The 8,976-nt window shown below is 45.1% G+C and overlaps 1 non-coding gene across 1 annotated transcript; it reads right to left on the reverse strand.

Annotated features, from left to right (window-relative positions):
* Window positions 1-222: 222 nt before the first annotated feature.
* On the reverse strand, window positions 223-295 carry trnaf-gaa (transfer RNA phenylalanine (anticodon GAA)). The gene has a single exon. It is a non-coding gene; the product is annotated as a tRNA-Phe (tRNA).
* Between the last annotated feature and the right edge of the window lie 8,681 nt (window positions 296-8,976).

Consider the following 8,976-nt stretch of genomic DNA (forward strand, 5'->3'; position numbering starts at 1 on the left):
TCAGTTTCGGACAAATCAAATAGTCACCTCGCACCGAGAGAGACAAAACCAAGAGAAAAAGGCAGAAGGTAACAGTGAAATAACAGCCAAATACAAACGATATAAATAATTCCCATCCTTGATGTCTCTCCATTCAATCCCCAATACTTCAGTGGCGGGAATTAAATTTCACTGCAAATAAATCCGAGAATCGAAGCAAGGAAGAAGAAAGTAAACAAACACTGTCGAAACTCGGGATTGAACCAAGGACCTTCAGATCTTCAGTCTAACGCTCTCCCAACTGAGCTATTTCGGCTCTGTACCCAACAATTACTTTGTGTTATTGTCGTTGAAGAAAATATAACATAAGAACATAAGAACATCAGAAATTGGAGCAGGAGTCGGCCAATCGGCCCCTCGAGCCTGCTCCGCCATTCAATAAGATCATGGCTGATCTGATCCCAACCACAAATCTAAAGAACACAAGAAGTCGGAGCAGGACCCGGCCACATAGCCCCTGGGCCCTCTCCGCCACCCACAGGGCATTGACCGATCCGAACTCAGCTTCATGTCCAATTTCCTGCCCGCTCCCCATAACCCCTAATTCCCTTTACTTCTAGGAAACTGTCTATTTCTGTTTTAAATTTATCTAATGATGTAGCTTCCACAGCTTCCTGGGGCAGCAAATTCCACAGACCTACCACCCTCTGAGTGAAGAAGTTTCTCCTCATCTCAGTTTTGAAAGAGCAGCCCCTTATTCTAAGATTATGCCCCCTAGTTCTAGTTTCACCCATCTTTGGGAACATCCTTACTGCATCCACCCGATCAAGACCCTTCACAATCTTATATGTTTCAATAAGATCGCCTCTCATTCTTCTGAACTCCAATGAGTAGAGTCCCAATCTACTCAACCTCTCCTCATATGTCCGCCCCCTCATCCCCGGGATTAACCGAGTGAACCTTCTTTGTACTGCCTCGAGAGCAAGTATGTCTTTTCTTAAGTATGGAGACCAAAACTGTATGCAGTATTCCAGGTGCGGTCTCACCAATACCTTATATAACTGCAGCAATACCTCCTTGTTTTTATATTCTATCCCCCGAGCAATAAAAGCCAACATTCCGTTGGCTTTCTTGATCACCTGCTGCACCTGCATACCAACTTTTTGATTTTCTTGCACTAGGACCCCCAGATCCCTTTGTACTGCAGTACTTTCCAGTCTCTCGCCATTAAGAAAATAACTTGCTCTCTGATTTTTCCTGCCAAAGTGCATAACCTCACATTTTCCAATATTATATTGCATCTGCCAAATCTCCGCCCACTCACCCAGCCTGTCTATATCCCCTTGCAGGTTTTTTATGTCCTCCTCACTCTCTACTTTCCCTCCCATCTTTGTATCATCTGCAAATTTTGATATGTTGCACTCGGTCCCCTCCTCCAAATCGTTAATATAGATTGTAAAGAGTTGGGGACCCAGCACCGACCCCTGTGGAACACCACTGGTTACTGGTTGCCAGTCCGAAAATGAACCATTTATCCCAACTCTCTGCTTCCTGTTTGATAACCAATCCTCCACCCATGCCAGAATATTACCCCCAATCCCGTGATTTTTTATCTTAAGTAATAATCTTTTATGTGGCACCTTGTCGAATGCCTTCTGGAAGTCTAAATACACTACGTCCACTGGTTCCCCTTTATCCACCCTATACGTTATATCCTCGAAGAACTCAAGCAAATTTGTCAGACATGACTTCCCCTTCATAAAGCCATGCTGACTTTGTCCTATTAAATTATGCTTATCTAAATGTTCCGTTACTGTCTCCTTAATAATAGACTCCAAAATTTTACCCACCACAGATGTTAAGCTAACTAGCCTATAATTTCCAGCCTTCTGCCTACTACCCTTTTTAAATAACGGTGTTACATTAGCAGTTTTCCAATCTGCCGGGACCTCTCCTGAGTCCAGGGAATTTTGGAAAACTATCACCAAAGCATCCACAATCCCTACTGCCACTTCCCTCAAGACCCTAGGATGGAAGCCATCAGGTCCAGGGGATTTATCCGCCTTGAGTCCCATTATTTTACTGAGTACCATCTCTTGAGTGATTTTAATCGTATTTAGCTCCTCCCCCCCGAGAGTCCCCTGTTTGTCCAGTGTTGGGATATTCTTAGTGTCCTCTACTGTAAAGACTGAAACAAAATATTTGTTCAGCATTTTTGCCATCTCCATGTTTCCCACCATTAATTTCCCGGTCTCATCCTCTAAGGGACCTATGTTTGCCTTAGCCACCCTTTTTCTTTTTATATAACTATAGAAACTCTTGCTATCTGTTTTTATATTTTTTGCTAATTTCTTTTCATAATCTAACTTCCTTTTCTTAATCAATCCTTTAGTTACTTTTTGCTGTCTTTTGAAGAATTCCCAATCTTCTATCTTCCCACTAAGTTTGGCTACCTTATATGTCCTTGTTTTTAGTCGGATACTATCCTTGATTTCTTTACTTAGCCACGGGTGGCTGTCATTTCTTTTACACCCTTTTTTCCTCAGTGGAATATATTTATTTTGAAAGTTGTAAAATAACTCCCTAAATGAACACCACTGCTCATGTACCGTCTTACCCTTTAATCTATTTTCCCAGTCCACTTTAATCAATTCCGCTCTCATACCATCATAGTCTCCTTTATTCAAGCTCAGTACGCTTGTTTGAGAATCAACCTTCTCACCCTCGAATTGGATATGGAATTCAACCATGTTGTGGTCGCTCGTTCCAAGGGGATCCTTAACTAGGACATTATTAATTAATCCTGACTCATTACACAGGACCAGGTCCAAGGTTGCCTGCCCCCTTGTAGGATCAGTTACATACTGCTCAAGAAATCCATCCCTGATGCACTCAATGAACTCGTCCTCAAGGCTGCTCTGCCCAATTTGATTTGTCCAGTTAATATGATAATTAAAATCCCCCATAATTATGGCTGTTCCCTTATTACATGCCCCGACTATCTCCTGATTAATACTTCTTCCAGCAGAGTTGCAACTATTAGGAGGCCTATATACTACGCCCACTAATGTTTTTTTTCCCTTATTATTCCTTATCTCCACCCAAACTGTTTCATTATCTTGATGCTTTGTCCCAATATCATTTCTCTGTATTACAGTGATTCCTTCCTTTATTAACATAGCCACCCCACCTCCCCTTCCTTCCTGCCTGTCCTTCCTGATTGTTAAATACCCTGGCATATTTAATTCCCAGTCGTTGTCACCCTGCAGCCATGTTTCTGTAATGGCCACAAGATCATACCCATACGTAGTTATTTGTGCCGTTAACTCGTCCATTTTATTACGAATGCTACGTGCATTCAGATAAAGAACTTTCAAATCTGTTTTGTGACGCTTAGTTCCTGCTTTTTCCTTTTTTAACACTTTACCTATTACTCCATACCTTCTGTCCCTTCCTGTTACGCTTTCCTCTCTCTCCCTGCTCAGGTTCCCAACCCCCTGCCACTTTAGTTTAAACCCTCCCCAACAGCACTCGCAAACACTCCTCCTAGGACAGCGGTCCCGGCCCTGCCCAGGTGCAGACCGTCCGGTTTGTACTGGTCCCACCTCCCCCAGAACCGTTTCCAGTGTCCCAGGAATTTGAATCCCTCCCCCTTGCACCATTCCTCTAGCCACGTATTCATTTGAAATATCCTCCTATTTCTACTCTGACTAGCACGTGGCACTGGCAGCAATCCTGAGATTACTACCTTTGAGGTCCTATTTTTTAATTTACCTCCTAACTCCCTATATTCTGCTTTTAGGACCTCATCCCCTTTTTTACCTATATCGTTGGTGCCTATGTGCACCACGACAGCTGGCTGTTCGCCCTCCCCCTCCAAAATGTTCTGTAGCCGCTCCGAGACATCCTTGATCCTTGCACCAGGGAGGCAACACACCATCCTGGAGTCTCGGTTGCGGCCGCAGAAACGCCTGTCTATTCCCCTTACAATTGAGTCCCCTATCACTATAGCTCTGCCACTCTTTTTCCTCCCAGCCTGTGCAGCAGAGCTACCCGTGGTGCCAGGAAGTTGGCTGCTGCTGCCTTCCCCTGATAAGTCATCCCCCCCAACAGCATACAAAGTGGCATATCTGTTTGAGAGGGGGATGGACACAGGGGACCCCTGCACTACCTGCCTGCATCTCTTACTCTTCCTGGTGGTCACCCATTCACTTCCTGCCTGTATACCCTTTACCTGCGGTGTGACCAACTCGCTAAACGTGCTATCCACGAGTTTCTCTGCATCGCGGATTCTCCACAGTGAGTCCACCCGCAGCTCCAGCTCCGAGATACGATCGGTCAGTAGCTGCAGGTGGACACACTTCCCGCACACATGGTCGGCAGGGACACTGGTCGTGTCCATGACTTCCCACATCTTGCAGGAGGAGCATATCACGGGTGCGAGGTCTGCTGCCATGACTTGCCTTAGCTGAGTTACCCCTTTTAAATTACGTTGAAATTAGAAAATGTTAACTATACTAGGGACCTAGGTTCACTAAAAAAAAAACACTATCTGCTATAAAACCTGCAGATCTTCCCTTTCTTATTACTTTACTTGCAGTAAAATGGTAGAAATACTCACCTGAACCTACTCACCAATCAGCTGCCTCCCCTGTGCCGCGTCACTTTCTGACTGGTGACGTCACCCCGAACTGCCGCTGGTCTCAGAGTCTCGCTCTCAGAGTGAGCTCTGGTCTCACTCTCTCCGCGCTGTTTATATCCCCGCTCTGGTCTCACTCTCTCCGCACTGTTTATATCCCCGCTCTGGTCTCACTCTCTCCGCGCTGTTTATATCCCCGCTCTGGTCTCACTCTCTCCGCGCTGTTTATATCCCCGCTCTGGTCTCACTCTCTCCGCGCTGTTTATATCTCCGCTCTGGTCTCGCTCTCTCCGCGCTGTTTATATCCCCGCTCTGGTCTCGCTCTCTCCGCGCTGTTTATATCCCCGCTCTGGTCTCGCTCTCTCCCGCCGCTCACCGCTCTCAGGTCCACTACCGCTCTGCAAGAAAAGCAAGGCAAAGCAGCACCTCCTTCCCCCACTTCACCTAACTCCCACACGTACCGAACTCTCTCACACTGTGTAATATCCGCACACCGTCAGGAGGAATTGCCCCTCCTGTTCATTCCACAATTCATATATAAACATCGTACTCATAGAGATACACCCACAGTTCATATATAAACATCGTTTTCATACGTAAACTACCAAAGTTTATAAATCAACAGCGCACTCATACATCCACACCCAGTTTGTGGGAGGAAGATCGGTACCGACCGCCGATAGAGCTCTCAGAGGCGGAAGCAGCAGCGACCGATCAAACTCTTGATCTCATCCTTAACACAGACCGGTAGATCCACCTGTGAAGTTACACCGCACTTTGACACTTTGATAGCAGGGACGGTAATTGCTTCTGAGAAGGCCTCAGGGCGTCTAATCGCTTCTTAGTGGCGATCCATTGTGGCAAGGGCATCTCAGAGAGGGGAAGGTACTATCAGAGGGCATCAGAGAGTGTAAGGGGGCTCAAAGAGGAGAGCGGGAAGTCAGATGGCATCAGAGAGTGTATTAAGATCTGAGAGAGGGGAAGGACTGCCGAGTATGGGAGAGTGTAAGGCGGCTCAGGGCGCATCTGTGTAAGGGGCAATCAATAGGTATCAGAGCAGGTGAATGGCGCTGACAAGGTTCAAAGTGAATCATGGACTCTCTGAGGGTATCGGAGAAGGTAAGAGACAGAGCGTATCAGCGATGATAAGGAGCACAGGGAGAATCAAATTGTGTAAGGGGGGATCAGGAGGTATCAGAGAGGCGAATTGTTCCAGCGTTGGCATCTCCTAAATATTACATTTTCTGACCTTCAACATTTTTAATAACAACAAAAAGTGAATCCAATTGAACCGATAACCTGTCCGTGTCCCATGTGGAGGGAACGAGAAGGTAGAATCGATAGGGAGTGGATATTTGGCAACGCTCACGGTTTCCTTTCACACAGCTCAGTGTTGTGCCTGTTTCGAATTTGGAGACAAGAGGTTGCACTTTAAAAAATTTATCACCGAGTGTGAGAAGTGGAACCCACGACCCTGAGATTAAGAGTCACATGCGCTACCGACTGAGCTAGCCGGGCCGACTGCTGAAATTCTTCCCATCTTATCATTGCAGAGAGACAACTGTTGGCTTTGCTGCTGGAATTCAGTTCGTTCCACAATCTCAGGGTATCGACTTCTGAACACCAGTTTTTTCATTCTGGGGTTAGTCTGATGTCTTTTACCATTCGTCCAGCTCCGCGCTGAGCAGTATCGGAACATCGGGACAAGAGAAGGCCATTCAGCCCCTCGAACCTGCTGCCCCATTAAATTGGATCATGAGTTGATCTGAAATTCATCTCTGTTTCTCCGTCTTGGACTCATATTCATTGGTACCCGAATCGAAAAACGATCTGTCAATATCGGACTTCAAATTATGAATTGAACCACAATCCACATCCTTTGGGATGAGAGAGTTCCAGCTTTCGGCCGTATTTTGTTTGCTAAAGTGATTCCTGATTTCTTGCATGATTCGTCCAGCTCCAATGTCATTTTGGATTCGGCCAACAGAGAGAGAGAAAAAGGCCGTCTTCACCGGAGATTGATCCTTTAGCGATCTCTCACAAATCAACTGAAACCAGTCGGAATGTGAATACCATTTCACATTTCCAAAATACAGGGAGTGACATTCATTGTGGAAACAGTCTGATGTCGCTCACTGCAGAAATATCCATGTCAGTGTGAAGGAGCTCGCTTGCAACCTTCGAACCTTCTCTGTCAAGAAGTATTCCGACTTCGTTCAAGCCAACCTCGTTTTTTTGGATATTTTTCATATGCCTGTTATCCAACCGCAGAATAAATGGTGGAAAATCAGACGCACTCAGCTGGCAATGCTTGCGGTACATTTTCTGGCAGACAAGACACACATTCGAACCCAAGAATTTGCGAGTCAATGAATGTTAAGGTAAAAGGTTGCCTTCGTGTCCTCTAACGACCAACTTTTCAGTTCGCAGCGAAACGCGCTAACCAATTGCGCCACAGAAACAGAACTTGCAAATGTTCAAGGACTAATTCATCGAGCTGACGCTTCAGGTTGCCGCACTCAATGTAACAGCTTTCTTCCAATCAGTTTACTTTTCCAAAATAAAATGTGTGCAGCTTGCACGAGTCAAAATCTGTGCTGTATTATTTCTGAAAATTAAACTCACCTTGCCATTAAACACCTGTATGTTGAAAGACTCAGTCCGCTCGTGGAAGAGAGGGTTGATTTTTGAGCTGTGATTCGCCATTCTCTGTTCCAGTAATATTCAGGTTTGCGGAAAATGAGATGAGATGAAATGAGCAGGACAAACCAGCAAGGCTGTGACACTACACGGTGTCTACAAAGTTGTCTCTTGCACTTACAGTGAAGTGGACGACAATTTTCACTCTTAAACCAGTAATTATTATGTTAAGAAAAAATGTGGCCGTGAAAGACTCGATTTCAGCGCGGTGACACGGGCCAGAGTAAAGTTCAGTTCATGCGATTGCCGAGTGTCGAGAGGGTGGATTTGGAACTCCTGTGCGGCTGCGCTGCACATTGTCCAGATCTGTTTGGAGCGATATTCCCTTCAATTCATCACTTACAGGGACAGTTTGATTCTAAGTTTCTTTTTCCCGGTGCTTGGTGAGATTTCAGAAATAAACGCGACCCGTGCTTAACCCAAACTCGTCACTAACACATTGACCGATACAAGGCGGCCACACTCTGCACTTCAGTGAGATGAAAGCCGACAGCGATTTCTCGTCGATTCCAACGGCGAAAAAAAGTCATTCTATGAAAGTGCAGGTCATTGAGGTGCCTTTAAATTCCTGATTGTTTACACAGAACTTCTTCCCAAAGCGTTTGAGATACACGTGGGGCGATTTGGGGACTTCTTCTCCCTCTTTGCAAAAGTTTCATCCGCAGCACAAGATCAAAAGTCGAGGGCAAAATGAAACGATTTGCTCAAATTTGAGATCCAGAGAAACAGAATTGAGAGCAAGGTTCTGTTTATTGAGAAAAAGCAGATGAAACATTCATTCCGGAACGATACAGAATCCTATCAGCTCTAAAGGCAACGGTTACCCCGTGTTTTGAACACGCAGCCTTCTGGTGACGCATTAAGAAACGCAGATGGTAGCAGGAAATTGAAAACTGTGAATTGATAGATTAAGTGTGTGGACAGAACTGAGTTCAATGTGGGGGAGACCGAGGTCATACACTTTAAATCTAAGAAAGATAAATCAGAGTATTTTCTAAATGGTGAGAAACTCGGTGCTGTGGAGGAGCAGAGAGATTTAGGGGTCCAAGTACAGAAATCGCTGCAGGCACAAAAATTAATTAAACAGCCTAATGTGCCGTTGGTACGGCCGGTGAACTCGTTTGCAAAGAGTATACCTTAATATCATGATCAAGGATTCGATTCTTGCAATTTACTTTATTTATTTCGCGTTGTTGTAACTTTCAAAATTGAAGCTTTACAAAGAAAATCCACAGACAAATTCACGGGGACCGTTTTTTGAATTACATCCATTGTAACTTTGCCCCTGGGCCGGAGAAACACGTCTTTCGCTTTATTTGTCTTTCTCCAATTTGCAAATAAACGTTTAACTCGCGGCCTGTTCCCATTAATGATCAGCAGCAGCAACAGACAGACAGAGCGGGTCTGACCGCCCCGAGGTGTGGAAAATGGATCAGTTTAGGACAAATCAAATAGTCACCTGGCACCGAGAGAGACAAAACCAAGAGAAAAAGGCAGAAGGTAACTGTGAAATAACAGCCAAATACAAACGATATAAATAATTCCCATCCTTGATATCTCTCTATTCAATCCCCAATCCTTCAGTGGCGGGAATTAAATTTCACTGCAAAGAAATCCGAGAATCGAAGCAAGGAAGAAGAAAGTAAACAAACAAAAAC

Source organism: Heptranchias perlo, chromosome 20, assembly GCF_035084215.1.
Source record: "Heptranchias perlo isolate sHepPer1 chromosome 20, sHepPer1.hap1, whole genome shotgun sequence".
NCBI classification, from domain to species: Eukaryota; Metazoa; Chordata; class Chondrichthyes; order Hexanchiformes; family Hexanchidae; genus Heptranchias; species Heptranchias perlo.